Source organism: Triticum dicoccoides, chromosome 2B (assembly GCF_002162155.2).
Source record: "Triticum dicoccoides isolate Atlit2015 ecotype Zavitan chromosome 2B, WEW_v2.0, whole genome shotgun sequence".
Lineage (NCBI taxonomy): Eukaryota > Viridiplantae > Streptophyta > Magnoliopsida > Poales > Poaceae > Triticum > Triticum dicoccoides.
Window position 1 is genome coordinate 186,113,326 of NC_041383.1, and position 16,291 is coordinate 186,129,616.

At 42.9% G+C, this 16,291-nt stretch overlaps 1 long non-coding RNA gene across 1 annotated transcript in view; it reads right to left on the bottom strand.

The window, feature by feature from the left end:
* Nucleotides 1–13,968: 13,968 nt before the first annotated feature.
* LOC119367512 overlaps nt 13,969–16,291 on the bottom strand; it is a 28,119-nt gene continuing 25,796 nt past the window's right edge. The window contains exon 3 of the long non-coding RNA XR_005176334.1: nt 13,969–14,168. This is a non-coding gene — a long non-coding RNA (uncharacterized LOC119367512). The remainder of the gene's footprint in view (nt 14,169–16,291) is intronic.

Sequence of the window (16,291 nt, forward strand, 5' to 3'; positions counted from 1 at the left end):
AATAGTTATAACATAGGGTGACACAGAACTAGCTCCAGTTCATCAATGTAATGTAGGCATGTATTCCGAATATAGTCATACGTGCTTATGGAAAAGAACTTGCATAACATCTTTTGTCCTACCCTCCCATGGCAGCGGGGTCCTAATGGAAACTAAGGGATATTAAGGCCTCCTTTTAATAGAGTACTGGACCAAAGAATTAACACATAGTAAATACATGAACTCCTCAAACTACGGTCATCACCGAGAAATATCCCGATTATTGCCACTTTGGGGTTGTCGGATCATAACACATAATAGGTGACTATAGACTTGCAAGATAGGATCAAGAACTCACATATATTCATGAAAACATAATAGGTTCAGATCTAAAATCATGGCACTCGGGCCTTAGTGACAAGCATTAAGCATAGCAAAGTCATAGCAACATCAATCTCAGAACATAGTGGATACTAGGGATCAAACCCAAACAAAACTAACTCTATTACATGGTAAATCTCATCCAACCCATCATCGTCCAGCAATCCTACAATGGAATTACTCACGCACGACGGTGAGCATCATAAATTGGCGATGGAGGATGGTTGATGATGACGACGGCGACAAATCCCCCTCTCCGGAGCCCCGAACGGACTCCAGATCAGCCCTCCCGAGAGAGTTTAGGGCTTGGCGGCGGCTCCGTATCGTAAAACACGATGAAACTTTCTCTCTGATTTTTTTCTTCGTGAAAGCAAATATATGGAGTTGGAGTTGAGGTCGATGGACGTCCAGGGGGCCCACGAGGCAGGGGCGCGCCCCCACCCTCGTGGACAGGGTGTGGGCCCCCTGACGTTGATTGTTTCGCCAATATTTTTTATTAATTCTGAAAAGTTGCTCCGTGGTTTTTCAGTCATTCCGTGAACTTTTATTTATGCACAAAAATAACACCATGGCAGTTCTGCTGAAAACAACGTCAGTCCGGGTTAGTTCCATTCAAATCATGCAAGTTAGAGTCCAAAACAAGGGCAAAAGTGTTTGTAAAAGTAGATACGATGGAGATGTATCAACTCCCCCAAGCTTAAACCTTTGCTTGTCCTCAAGCAATTCAGTTGACAAACTGAAAGTGATAAAGAAAAACTTTTACAAACTCTGTTTGCTCTTGTTGTTGCAAATATGTAAAGCCAACATTCAAGTTTTCAGCAAATATTATGAACTAACCATATTCACAATAACACTTAGGTCTCATTTTTACTCATATCAATGGCATAATCAACTAGCGAGCAATAATAATAAAACTCGGATGACAACACTTTCTCAAAACAATCATAATATGATATAACAAGATGGTATCTCGCTATCCCTTTCTGAGACCGCAAAACATAAATGCAGAGCACCTTTAAAGATCAAGGACTGACTAAACATTGTAATTCATGGTAAAAGAGATCCAGTCATAGTCATACCCAATATAAACTAATGATAATGCATGCAAATGACAGCGGTGCTCTCCAGTGGGTTCTTTTTAATAAGAGGGTGATGACTCAACATAAAAGTAAATAGATAGGCCCTTCGCAGAGGGAAGCAGGGATTTGTAGAGGTGCCAGAGCTTAATTTTGAAATAGAGATAAAATAACATTTTGAGCGGTATACTTTCACAGTCAACATAACAACTAAGAGATCTCGATATCTTCCATGCTACACACATTATAGGCGGTTCCCAAACAGAATGGTAAAGTTTATACTCCCCCACCACCAACAAGCATCAATCCATGGCTTGCCCGAAACAACGGGTGCCTCCAACTAACAACAATCCTCGGGGAGTTTTGTTTAATTATTTTGATTTGATTTGAGCATGGGACTAGGCATCCCGGTGACCAGCCATTTTCTCGTGAATGAGGAGCGGAGTCCACTCCTCTTGAGAATAACCCGCCTAACATGGAAGATACAGACAGCCCTAGTTGATACATGAGCTGTTCGAGCATACAAAATAGAATTTCAGTTTAGAGTTTGGCACATACAAATTTACTTGGAACGGCAGGTAGATAGCGCATATAGGAAGGTATGGTGGACTCATATGGAATAACTTTGGGGTTTATAGAGTTTGGATGCACAAGCAGTATTCCTGCTTAGTACAGGTGAATGCTAGAAAGAGACTGGGAAGCGGCCAACTAGAGAGCGAAAATAGTCATGAACATGCATTAAAATTAATCAACACCGAGTGCAAGCATGAGTAGGATATAATCCACCATGAACATAAATATCGTGCAGGCTATGTTGATTTTGTTTTAGCTACATGCGTGAACATGTGCCAAGTCAAGTCAGTCGAATCATTCGAAGAAGGATACAACACTATCATACCACATCATAACCATTTTAATAGCATGGTGGCATGCAAGGTAAACCATTCTAAACTCCTAGCTAATTAAGCATGGCATAAGCAACTATAATCTCTAATTGTCATTGCAAACATGTTTATTCATAATAGGCTAAATCAGGAATGATGAACTAATCATATTTAAAAAAACAAGAAAGGTCGAGTTCATACCAGCTTCTCTCATCTCAATCAGTCCATCATATATCGTCATTATTGCCTTTCACTTGCACGACCGAACGGTGTGGATAATGATAATAGTGCACGTGCATTGGACTAAGCTGGAATCTGCAAGCATTCAATTCAAGGGAGAAGACAAGGTAATATGGGCTCTTGGTTGAATCAACAATAATGCATATAAGAGCTACTCAACATGTTCATTATGGTCTTCTCCTCTCGACCCCCAAAGGAAAGAAAAGAAATAAAATTATTTACAAGGGAAAGCTCCCAACAAGCAAAAGAAGAACGAGAAATCTTTTTGGGTTTTATTTAATTACTACTACAAGCATGGAAATTAAACTAACTAAATTTTTTGGTTTTCCTTAAGGTTTATCAAACACACAAGAAGAAAACTAGAAAAAGAAATTAAACTAGCATGGATAGTACAATGAAAAAGTATGAGCACCGATAACTAGAATGAGTGTGTGAACATGAATGTAATATCGGTGAGAAATACGTACTCCCCCAAGCTTAGGATTTTGGCCTAAGTTGGTCTATGGCCATGGGTAGCCTGGCTGATATCCGAAGTTGTAACTGGGGTCATATTGAGATGTGTCATCAGACTGCCACTGGCTGGCGATCTCCTCCGGATCCCACTGACAACTAGATGGTCGATAAGGGTCAAGTGGTGGTTCCGGCTCAGGCTCTGGAGCTGATGTCTGGCCACGGAGCGCATAGACGGCTTCCGGCAAGACAAGATAAGGGCCTGCGGTTAAATCAAACAAAGAAGGCGTAGGCAAGATAATAGTCTCATTGTGTTTCTTATGAAATCTCAAACTATACAAAAGCATCTTATCATCATTTTTAATAATAAACTCATGTGCTACCATGCTCTTATAATCTAGAAAAGTAGGGGGCAATAGTTTTTCCTCTTTCTCATAATGCCTAATAGGTATCTTGAAGTATTTAGCAAGGCGTGAAGCATAGATACCTCCAAAGATGGGGCCCTTTGTACGATCAGACTTAATCGTTTAGCAATAATAGCGCCCATACTAACAGAGTTATCATGAAATAAAGCATGGAACAAAATAATAATATCTAGGACACTAAGGTTTCCACAGTTCCCGCAACCAATTAAGCATCTACTAGCAAATATTGCAAAGTAACGTAAAACAGGAAAATGTATGCTAGTAATTCTTGCATCGGAAATCTTCCTCGTTTGCCCTACAGTAATAGTGTCAATAAATCCATCCACATCTTTACGATGTGGTTCCTCTAAGCTTCCTCCGAAGGGTATGTTGCAGACCGTACAAAATTCATATAGTGACATCTCCCTAGCCATATCATATAAATGAAAATCTACTGAAGGAGGTGATTTCTTAGGATAATAGTAGAAATTTTGCACTAAAGTATTGGTGAGTAAGAGATACTGTTCGATTTGGTCGTGGAGCAAGTCGGTGAGGCCCGCATTATCAGCCAATGAATAAAAATCATCATAAATCCCGGCTGCTCTCAAGAAATCATCACAAGGCCATTCACACGGCCGTACTTCCGCCACACGGGGGAGATTATACTTAAAATAATAGTGAATCAAACTAAACAAAATTGATAGCAACTACTCCCACAAGTGCCTAGAGCCTATATCATGCATTAGAATTACTTGGGACCTCATAAATTTGACATGCAAGCTCAAGAACAGGGTCACCTAGGCAGCAAAAATTTGCAATGAATAAAGCACTAGAACAAAAACTAATTGGACCATTGGAGGAGTCACATACCAAGGAACAATCCCCCAAATCAGTTTTGTGAATGGAGCTTTGAGAAAGGAGATCGAAAATGGCAGCAAAATGAGCTAGAACTCATGCTTGAGCTGGATGGTGATTTTTTGGGGAGGAAGAAAAAGTGTGTGGGTGCAGGAATAAGTGGAGGGGCGCCACCATGGGCCCACGAGGCACGGGGAGCACCCTGGACCCTCGTGGCCAGGTGCTTGCTCCCCCTGTTGTGTTCTCAGTGCCAGATATTCTCGAATATTCCAAAAATAATCATACTAAATTGGCAGGGCATTTGGAGAACTTTTATTTCCGGGGTATTTTTTATTGCAGGGATAATTCAGAAAACAGATAGAAAATACTATTTTTGCTTTATTTATTCTAAATAACAGAAAGTAAAAAGAGGGTACAGAAAGTTGTGCCTTCTAACTTCATCCATCTCATGATCATCAAAAGGAATCCACTAACAAGGTTGATCAAGTCTTGTAAACAAACTCATTCCGAATAACATGGAACCGGAGAAGTTTCAATAACACTAGGTTACCTCAACGGGGATATGCACATCCCCAATAATAAGAATATCATATTTCTTATTGACAGTAGGAAGAGGAAATTCAAAACCTCCAATAATAATAGTTGGAATTTTTCCAATAGAATTGATGCTATGAACTTGAGGTTGTTTCCTCGGAAAGTATACCGTGTGCTCATTACCATTAACATGGAAAGTGACATTGCCTTTGTTGCAATCAATAACAGCCCCTACAGTATTCAAAAAGGGTCTACCAAGGATAATCGACATACTGTCGTCCTCGGGAATATCAAGAATAACAAAGTCCATTAAGATAGTTACGTTTGCAACCACAACAGGCCCATCCTCACAAATACCGACAGGTATAGCAGTTGATTTATTGGCCATTTGCAAAGATATTTCAGTAGGTGTCAACTTATTCAATTCAAGTCTACGATATAAAGAGAGAGGCATAACACTAACACCGGTTCCAAGATCACATAAAGCAGTTTTAACATAGTTTCTTTTAATAGAGCATGGTATAGTTGGTACCCCTGGATCTCCTAGTTTCTTAGGTATTCCACCTTTAAAATTATAATTAGCAAGCATGGTGGAAATTTCAGCTTCCGGTATCTTTCTTTTATTTGTAATAATATCCTTCATGTATTTAGCATAAGGATTCACTTTAAGCATATCAGTTAAGCACATACGTAAGAAGATAGGTCTAATCATTTCAGCAAAGCGCTCAAAATCCTCATCATCCTTTTTCTTGGATGGCTTAGGAGGAAAAGGCATGGGTTTCTGAACCCATGGTTCTCTTTCTTTACCATGCTTCCTAGCAACAAAATCTCTCTTATCATAACATTGATTCTTTGATTGTGGGTTATCAAGATCAACATCAGGTTCAATCTCTACATCATTATTATTGCTAGGTTGAGCATAGACATGAACATTATCATTAACATTATCACTAGGTTCATGCTCATCACCAGATTCTGTTTCAGCATCGGAAATAGAAATATCATTGGGATTCTCAGGTGTGTCTACAACAGGTTCACTAGAAGCATGCAAAGTCCTATCATTTTCCTTTTTCTTCTTTTTAGAGGGACTAGGTACATCTACATTATTTCTCTGAGAATCTTGCTCAATTCTCTTAGGGTGGCCTTCAGGATACAAAGGTTCCTGAGTCATTTTACCAGTTCTAGTAGCCACTCTAACAGCAAAATCATGTTTATTATTTAATTCATCGAGCAAATCACTTTGAGCTTTAAGTACTTGTTCTGCTTGAGTGGTAACCATAGAAGCATATTTACTAATGAGTTTAAGTTCACCTTTAACTCTAGCCATATAATCACTCAAGTGTCCAATCATAGAAGAATTACTCTTTAATTCTCTACCAACATAAGCATTGAAGTTTTCTTGTCTAGCCATAAAGTCATCAAATTCATCCAAACATTGGCTAGGAAACTTAGTAGACGAGATTTCAACTTTATCATATCTATAGAGAGAACTTACCTTTACTACATGTGTAGGGTTATCGAGAGCATGTATTTCTTCAATAGGTGGTATATTAAGACCATGTATGTCTTCAATAGGAGGTAAATTCTTAACATCTTCAGCTTTAATACCTTTTTCTTTCATAGATTTCTTTGCATCTTGCATATCTTCAGGATTGAGAAATAGAACTCCCCTTTTCTTCAGAGTTGGTTTAGGAATTGGCTCAGGAGTTGGCTCAGGAAGTGTCCAATTATTTTCATTAGTCAACATATTATTCAATAGCAATTCAGCTTGATCGACAGTTCTTTCCCTGAAAACACAACTATCCAAGTGGTCCTTGAAAGCATCGGTTAGTTTACTATAAAAGATATCAAGTATTTCATTTTTCTTAAGAGGATTATCAGGCAAAGCATTAAGTAATTGGAGAAGCCTCCCCCAAGCTTGTGGGAGACTCTCTTCTTCAATTTGCACAAAATTATATCTTTCCCTTAAAGCAGCTTGTTTCTTATGAGCAGGGAAATATTTAGCAAAAAAGTAATAAATCATATCCTGGGGACTACGCACACAACCAGGATCAAGAGAATTAAACCAAGTTTTAGCATCACCCTTTAATGAGAATGGAAATATCTTAAGGATATAATAGTAGAGAGATTTCTCATCATTAGTGAACAGGGTGGCTATATCATTTAATTTAGTAAGATGTGCCACAACCGTTTCAGATTCATAGCCATAAAAAGGTTCAGATTCAACCAAAGTAATTATCTCAGGATCGATAGAGAATTCATAATCCTTATCAGCAACAAAGATAGGTGAAGTAGCAAAAGTAGGGTCATATTTCATTCTAGCATTCAGAGTTTTCTGTTTCAGTTTAGCTAATAAATTATTAAGATCAGATCTATCATTACAAGCAAGAAAATCTCTAGCAGTTTCTTCATCCATAACATAACCCTCAGGAATAACAGGCAATTCATATTTAGGGGGAGAACCTTCATCATCACTATCTTCAATAATATCAGTTTCAAGAATTTTATTCTCTCTAACCCGAGCAAGTTGTTCATCAAGATATTCACCTAATGGCACAGTAGTATCAAGCACAGAAGTAGTTTCATCATAAGTATCATGTATAGTAGAAGTGGCATCATCAATAACATGCGACATATCAAAATTCATAACAGAAGCAGGTTTAGGTGTCGCAAGTTTACTCATAACAGAAGGAGAATCTAGTGCAGAGCTAGATGGCAGTTCCTTACCTCCCCTCGTAGTTGAGGGATAAATCTTAGTTCTTTTGTCTTTCAAGTTCCTCATGGTGACCAGCAGATATAAATCCCAAGTGACTCAAAGAATAGAGCTCTGCTCCCCGGCAACGGCGCCAGAAAATATTCTTGATAACCCACAAGTATAGGGGATCGCAATAGTTTTCGAGGGTAGAGTATTCAACCCAAATTTATTGATTCGACGCAAGGGGAGCCAAAGAATATTCTCAAGTATTAGCAGTTGAGTTGCCAATTCAACAACACCTGGATAACTTAGTATCTGCAGCAAAGTATTTAGTAGCAAAGTAGTATGGAAGTAACGGTAACGATAGCAAAAGTAATAGTAGCAGTTTTGTAGTAATTGTAACAGTAGCAACGATAAAGTAAATAAGCAAAGAGCAATATGTGAAAAGCTCATAGGCATTGGATCAATGATGGATAATTATGTCGGATGCGATTCCTCATGTAATAGTTATAACATAGGGTGACACAGAACTAGCTCCAGTTCATCAATGTAATGTAGGCATGTATTCCGAATATAGTCATACGTGCTTATGAAAAAAACTTGCATAACATCTTTTGTCCTACCCTCCCGTGGCAGCGGGGTCCTAATGGAAACTAAGGCATATTAAGGCCTCCTTTTAATAGAGTACCGGACAAAAGCATTAACACATAGTGAATACATGAACTCCTCAAACTACGGTCATCACCAAGAAGTATCCCGATTATTGTCACTTCGGGGTTGTCGGATCATAACACATAATAGGTGACTATAGACTTACAAGATAGGATCAAGAACTCACATATATTCATGAAAACATAATAGGTTCTGATCTGAAATCATGGCACTCGGGCCCTAGTGACAAGCATTAAGCATAGCAAAGTCATAGCAACATCAATCTCAGAACATAGTGAATACTAGGGTTCAAACCCTAACAAAACTAACTCGATTACATGGTAAATCTCATCCAACCCATCACCGTTCAGCAAGCTTATGATGGAATTACTCACGCACGACGGTGAGCATCATGAAATTGGTGATGATGGATGGTTGATGATGACGACGGCAACGAATCCCCCTCTCCGGAGCCCCGAACGGACTCCAGATCAGCCCTCCCGAGAGAGATTAGGGCTTGGCGGCGGCTCCATATTGTAAAACGCGATGAAACTTTCTCTCTGATTTTTTTCTCCGTGAAAGCAAATATATGGAGTTGGAGTTGAGGTCGGTGGACGTCCAAGGGGCCCACGAGGCAGGGGGCGCGCCCCCACCCTCGTGGACAGGGTGTGGGCCCCCTGATGTTGATTCTTTCGCCAATATTTTTATTATTCTGAAAATTTGCTCCGTGGATTTTCAGGTCATTCCGAGAACTTTTATTTCTACACAAAAATAACACCATTGCAGTTCTGCTGAAAACAGCGTCAATCTGGGTTAGTTCCATTCAAATCATGCAAGTTGGAGTCCAAAACAAAGGCAAAAGTGTTTGGAAAAGTAGATACGACGGAGATGTATCAAAAGCCGCCTCGCGAAGCGTGGAGCAGTAGGCTGGAAAAACAATTCAAAATAGTGGCAGTATGATGATGTAATGTCGTGTTATCATAACTATCAACGGAGGGGGCCCGTGTGAACATTATGCTCTTCAAGCTGGTATATGGAATTTGTTTTGCAGAGCCGGACATGATTCTTATGTTCAAGATCTACTTTGGAATAATCGAAGAAAGTGTTGGGGAACGTAGTAATTTCAAAAAAACTCCTACGCACACGCAAGATCATGGTGATGCATAGTAACGAGAGGGGAGAGTGTTGTCCACGTACCCTTGTAGAACGAAAGCGGAAGCGTTAGAACAACGCGGTTGATGTAGTCGTACGTCTTCACGACCCAACCGATCAAGCAACGAAACTACAGCACCTCCGAGTTTTAGCACACGTTCAACTCGATGACGTACCTCGAACTCCGATCCAGCCGAGTGTCGAGGGAGAGTTCCGTCAGCATGACATCGTGGTGACGATCTTGATGTTCTACCGTCGCAGGGCTTCGCCTAAGCACCGCTACAATATTATCGAGGAGGACTATGGTGGAGGGGGGCACCGCACACGGCTAAGAGATCAAGAGATCAATTGTTGTTGTGTCTAGAGGTGCCCCCCTGCTCCCGTATATAAAGGATGGAGAAGGGGAGGCCGGCCAACCCCTAGGGCGCGCCAGAAGTGTGGAGTCCTACTAGGACTCCCTAGTCCTAGTAGGATTCCTCCTCCCACATGGAATAGGAAAAAAGGGAAGGGAAAAGGAGAAGGAAGGAAGGGGGCGCCCCCCCTCCCTAGTCCAATTCGGACCAGACTATGGGGAGGGGTGCGGCCACCTTTTAAGGCCTTTCTCTCCTTTCCCATATGGCCCATTAAGTCCCAATACGAATTCTCGTAACTCTCCGGTACTCCGAAAAATACCCGAATTACTCGGAACCCTTCCGATGTCCGAATATAGTCGTTCAATATATCGATCTTTACGTCTTGACCATTTTGAGACTCCTCGTCATATACCCGATCTCATCCGGGACTCCGAACTCCTTCGGTACATCAAATCACATAAACTCATAATATAACCGTCATCTAACTTTAAGCGTGCGGACCCTACGGGTTCGAGAACTATGTAGACATGACCGAGACATGTCTCCGGTCAATAACCAATAGCGGAACCTAGATGCTCATATTGGCTCCTACATATTCTACGAAGATCTTTATCGGTCAAACTGCATAACAACATACGTTGTTTCCTTTGTCATCGGTATGTTACTTGCCCGAGATTCGATCATCGGTATCTCAATACCTAGTTCAATCTCGTTACCAGCAAGTCTCTTTACTCGTTACGTAATGCATCATTCTGTAACTAACTCATTAGCTACATTGCTTGCAAGGCTTATAGTGATGTGCATTACCGAGAGGGCCCAGAGATACCTCTCCGACAATCGGAGTGACAAATCCTAATCTCAAAATACGCTAACCCAACATGTACCTTCGGAGACACCTGTAGATCTCCTTTATAATCACCCAGTTACGTTGTGACGTTTGGTAGCACACAAAGTGTTCCTCCGGTAAACGGAAGTTGCATAATCTCATAGTTATAGGAACATGTATAAGTCATGAAGAAAGCAATAGCAACATACTAAACGATCAAGTGCTAAGCTAACGGAATGGGTCAAGTCAATCACATCATTCTCCTAATGATGTGATCCTGTTAATCAAATGACAACTCATGTCTATGGTTAGGAAACTTAATTATCTTTGATTAACGAGCTAGTCAAGTAGAGGCATACTAGTGACACTATGTTTGTCTATGTATTCACACATGTATTATGTTTCCGATTAATACAATTCTAGCATGAATAATAAATATTTATCATGAAAAAAGGAAATAAATAATAACTTTATTATTGCCTCTTTGGCATATTTCCTTCAGAAAGAACCTGCCTTGCAATGTCGAATACAATCTGCGCGCCGGACTCATCGTCATGGAAGCCTGGTTCAGGGGCTACCGAGGGAGTCCGGGATTAAGGGGTCCTCGGACAGCCGGATTATATGCGAAGGCCGGACTGTTGGACTATGAAGATACAAGATAGAAGACTCCGTCCCATGCCCGGATGGGACTCTCCTTTGCGTGGAAGGTTAGCTTGATGGCTACGATATGAAGATTCCTTTCTTTGTAATCGACTCCCTAGCCCCCTCCGATGTTTATATAAACCGGAGGGTTTAGTTCGTAGGACAACAACAATCATAACCATAGGCTAGCTTCTAGGGTTTAGCCTCTATGATCTTGTGGTAGATCTATTCTTGTAATACTCATATTATCAAGATCAATCAAACAGGAAGTAGGGCATTACCTCCAACGAGAGGGCCCGAACTTGGGTAAACATAGTGTCCCCCGCCTCCTGTTACCATTAGCTTTAGACGCACAGTTCAGGACCGCCTACCCGAGATCCGCCGGTTTTGACACCGACAGGTGGTTCGCCGGAAAGCACAATTGTGTGTGACAAAAAGTCCAGTTGATCTTCAACATGAAGCATAACTGTGTGACAAAAAGTCTAGTTGATCTTCACGCGAGGAAGATGTTTTTTAAGAAAACCTAAGGAAAACAAAGGAAAATCCAAAACCAAAAAAAATGCGTGTGAAAAATGATAGTATTCATGAGGGTGTCCCGCACGTGACATGCAGCGCCTATAAGGTTCCCCTCGTAGGAGTACCCTCTAAATTGCTCCTGTCGTTGGATCATTCCGACCGTCAGATGCATTGTTTTCTCCCGCATGGGCAACTCCTGGGCTTGGGGCGCTATACCCAGGATTAAACTAGAGGCCTCTCGTTCACTGATCTGGATTGAAGCTCGATCCCGAGCAAATGACCTTGATTCTACTCCATGTCCACGTCCAACGCCACCCTCTCCCCTCACTCAACCCACCCAATCCCGATCTCGGCCTAGGGCGGTACGCCACTACTGTCATCATCACAGAGAGTGAGAGAAGGAGATGGCAAGGAAACAGTGTGCCGAAGGAGGTCACGTCGGAGTCAAGCCGCCCAGATCGCTGATCTTCCAGAGTCAGCCTCTAAATATCGCAAGATAAAACAGATTACGACGATGGATGCAGTCAGCGGCACTTCCTCCGTCTTTTGGACGTATTGGATCTCCCCACCTTCCATGCATCACTCTGTTTTCGATGGGTTCGCTTACTCGACCTGAGCATAGAGGGTAGGAGGGAGATTTAGACTAGAACGCAGAGGATTGCCAGTTGCCAATATCTTCCCGTCATCATGCATGTGTTCAGCTTCTCACGATCTCGACCGTAAGTGACGGTGCTCCTTTCACGATCTCGACCTAGAGCGGCAACGCTAGCCACAACCCATTAGCTAGGCTGGTGCAAGGCCGCTTGAACCAACATCCATAGGAATGTATTTTTTCAAACCGAGGCAAAAGATTTGCCTCATATATTAATTAAGAGATAATAGAGTTTGAGTTACAGGACCAAATAACACACAACGAGATTATTCTCCCAGTAATAATGACCCTAATTTTTTGGCACCTGCGGTGATCCAAAGCTTCATTTCGTAGATGACCATGTTAAGCAAGATCTGGGGGGGCTCTTATTTCAGAAGACCCGAGCATTTCTCTCGGTCCAAAAGATACAAGCATGATGTGGGAGGCCATGACTTTCCTATTGGGGACCTCAATCCCAGAGCGGTTGGTCCACCAAACCACAACATTATTCTCAAGATGCCACCTAGAAGTGTTCATGCTCACGAGTTGGAGCTTGTCAATAACCAACTGCCAGAGACGGAGAGTGAAATGACATTTGAAGAAAAAGTGGTTGCCAGATTTTTGCACCCTCTTGGAAAGTGGGCAAAGGTCGCAATTGGGCCAGCCTCGTTTGGCAAGTCTATCGGCCGTCAAAATAAGATCTTGAATTGCCAACCACGAGAAAAACTTGACTATCCATATGTCATGTTCCATTGGAGGAAGAATCTTCCGAGGAAGTTGGGCCTCGTACGCGGAAGCCGTAGAGTAGCGTCCACTAGACGCGTACTTCCAAATGATATCATCTTGGGTGTGCTCGTAAAGTTGTACCTCATGGAGGAGCATCCATGGTGTGAAGAATTCGGTAATGTGTTGGATGGACATTGTGGTAGAAGGCTTGATTTTGAAAATCCAAGCATTGTCTCTTAGAGCCTCTCTAACTGTTCAATTCTTTCTACGCCCACATAAATGTTGTTGTCCAAGACAGCCTCCATGTTTCTGGCCTACATCCAAGCTGGTCATGCCTTCCACTACATGTTCGAGGAGGAGTGAGCGTAAGGACATGAATAAAGCATGTACAAGCACAACCACGTCTGCAAAAGAAAAATGCCACACCCAAAATACTAGTAGCGAAACTGCTGTGTAGACGATACTGCAGAGACATATGCAGCCGACACTCGTATCCTACGGTGGACCAGCGCTGCTGCTGTGCATTGGATGGTGTGATCTTCTGCATCGTCCTTAAATCGTGTGGGTATCGTCGTGTGTATAGCATGGTTCTACTAGTAGGCGATGAAACCTCACCTGAACACCTGAAAAACAACACTACGAAGTAGGAACTCCTATGGTGTGCATCTGAACCAGCTAGCAGGCCCTAGAATCTGGTTAACAACAGGTTGAGATGATGAAGCCACCATTGGGACCAAGTCCATGCACGTTCATCCGTTCCATGTAACACACATCATCATCCATATAAATGAGCGCACATTTGTTTACATAAGAACAAAAGCAGCTATACAATATCATCTATACCAATATAAAAAGACCCAAAGGGGCAGATTCAATTAATCTTGGCCATCAAATCATGTCAATCCAATGACCTAGACTGATTCAATGTCGAGCACTTAACACGTTTAGCGTGCAGTTAATTTCATGCCAAGTATAGTGCTAATCACATAATAACACGCAAATAATATCCTACTTAATATCCGCATGTACTTAATATACTTCCAAATTAACGTGCATTGCACGTACACATTGACTAGTAGAGAGAGAAGGGAAGACTACCTCGAGCAAACTTGTATATGTCTTCACTTCTTCTTCCATTTACTTTTCGAAAACATAATTCCAGTAAATTATGCCCTTCAGCAAACAGGTTGCAGCAGTTTTAACACACAGAACAAGCAATTCTTTCCAAATCACGGATAGATGGCAATAGAAACTGATATACGACAGCATAACATGCAAAATTTCACAAATTACTGATCATTAGCAATATCAACTGATAAATGATGGCAGAACATTCATAAGTTTCCCAAATTACTACTAATAATATACTCCCTCTGTTCTTAAATATAGGTATTTCTAGAGATCTATCAGCACTGTTTGTCCCCTTGGAGATACTAGTCGAACATCTTCAAAGCATACACACATGAAATTAAAAGACGTCATCTAAAACTACTCATTCACATATCACATCGTGCATTTGGCAACTTATCGGTAGCAGATCCGGACGTATCATGGATATGGCATGTCATCCGTAGCATAGGAGGCCCTGGGCTCCTGGATGCTGCCGAGCCCGGCTCTAAGAGGGCGCCAAGGGCACTCAGGCGGAATGCGGATCCCGTCCCCATCCTTGCCGAGGCCCATGCCGAGCTTGTGCCCCATCGCAGCCATCATCTTGGCCGCAACCTTGCCGCGCTCCAGAAACCCTGGGGACAGCCCCGCGCCCGGATCTGTAACAACAACAGAAGCCAGACGGGAGCGCGCGGCCATCGCAAGCTCGTACTCCCTGTCCCGTTCGGCGATCCCCTGCCTGTGCAACATGCCGGCGGAGAAGAACCGGGGGTGCTCGGTCAAGCAGGCCTCGTGGCTCGAAGAGACGGGGTCGGAGGACGCGCCGCAGATGGAGGGACGTGGCATGATGATGGCTAGATTCCAACTCCCACAAAGCTAGATCAGAAGCAAAATCTCTACTATTAAAAGAGAATAGAACGTCGTGATTCGACCTCGATCTCGCACCAAGAAAATCGCTCGTACGATCCCACCTCACTCCCTCGCAGTGGCAGTCTCGTAAAAAATCACACCCGTCGAAACGCACGATGAGTCGTCATGGTTCGACCCCCTTTCCCACGCCACGATCCATCCACGTAGGTAACAGCTCAAAGAAAATACGAGCCGCTTGGAACCCACGAATCCAACGCACGGTTCCACTCTCCAGACAACTGTTCGCTCCTCCCCATCCTGAACTCTTTCCCTCCACCGGCACGGGCTTGCCGCCACCGCCGCCGCCCCACCTCCACCTCTGACTCTCCCTCACCCCATACTGCGTTCTCCCTCTCCCTACACCCGCCGCTTCTCCTCCGTGACGTGTGGCCCAGCCACCGCTCACCACCTCTCCCTCCGCTGCGGCCGTCGGGGCCACGCTCCCATGCGCACCGCGCAACGCAAGTTCGCCGGGCCGGAGGGGTTCAAGGAGGGGCTGTGCAGGCTACTGGAGCTTCCCTTCAGGCGACTTCCTCCTCTCCCACCGCCTCCCTCATAATCCCTCGGTACCGACACGATCGCATATTGGGTCATTGTTCTCTGCAAACATGAGCAGTTCTCGGTGCACTCAAGCGGCGCTGCCGACCGCAACCTTCAACGCCTCCAGTGGACGTTGCCGCGCTCAGCTCAGGGGAGAGCAGTAGTGTGACGCCGGGATAATTAAACTACAGTAATCCTCCGTTAATGGTGCCACAGCATCACACTAATGTTGCTAATCCTCACTTGATCCAAATCACTGTTTAGATTCAAACTCAAATTTAAAGTCAAAATTCAAATTTGCCAAACATGAAAACTAAAATGTTCAAAGTGTGGCAAATAATCCCTGGGTGTTTGTCATGTTGGAACCAACCTCTTTTGGATTCCGAAAATGCCCCTGGAAATTCTTTAGTGGTCTGACCTTTTCAATCTCTAAAAATGCTTGAACCATTCCTTTGGCCCTGAAACTTTTTAGGCAACACCACAATAATGAGCCTGAACTATTTGCTAAGTTTCACATTCAACAAAAATCTTTTGGTGCCTTCTTTCTATCCAAAACAGTAGCTATCATTTTGTTAGAAAATAAAAGAAATAAAATTACAAAAAAGGAACCCCCCTTATTTTCCACCGGGCCTCAACCCTGTCGGCCCACTCGGCCACCCCCACAGGCCGGCCCACCAGCCGCGCCCATATCCCCCACTACCCCGAAATCCTAACCCCCCAGGACCACACACTCCCCCCGT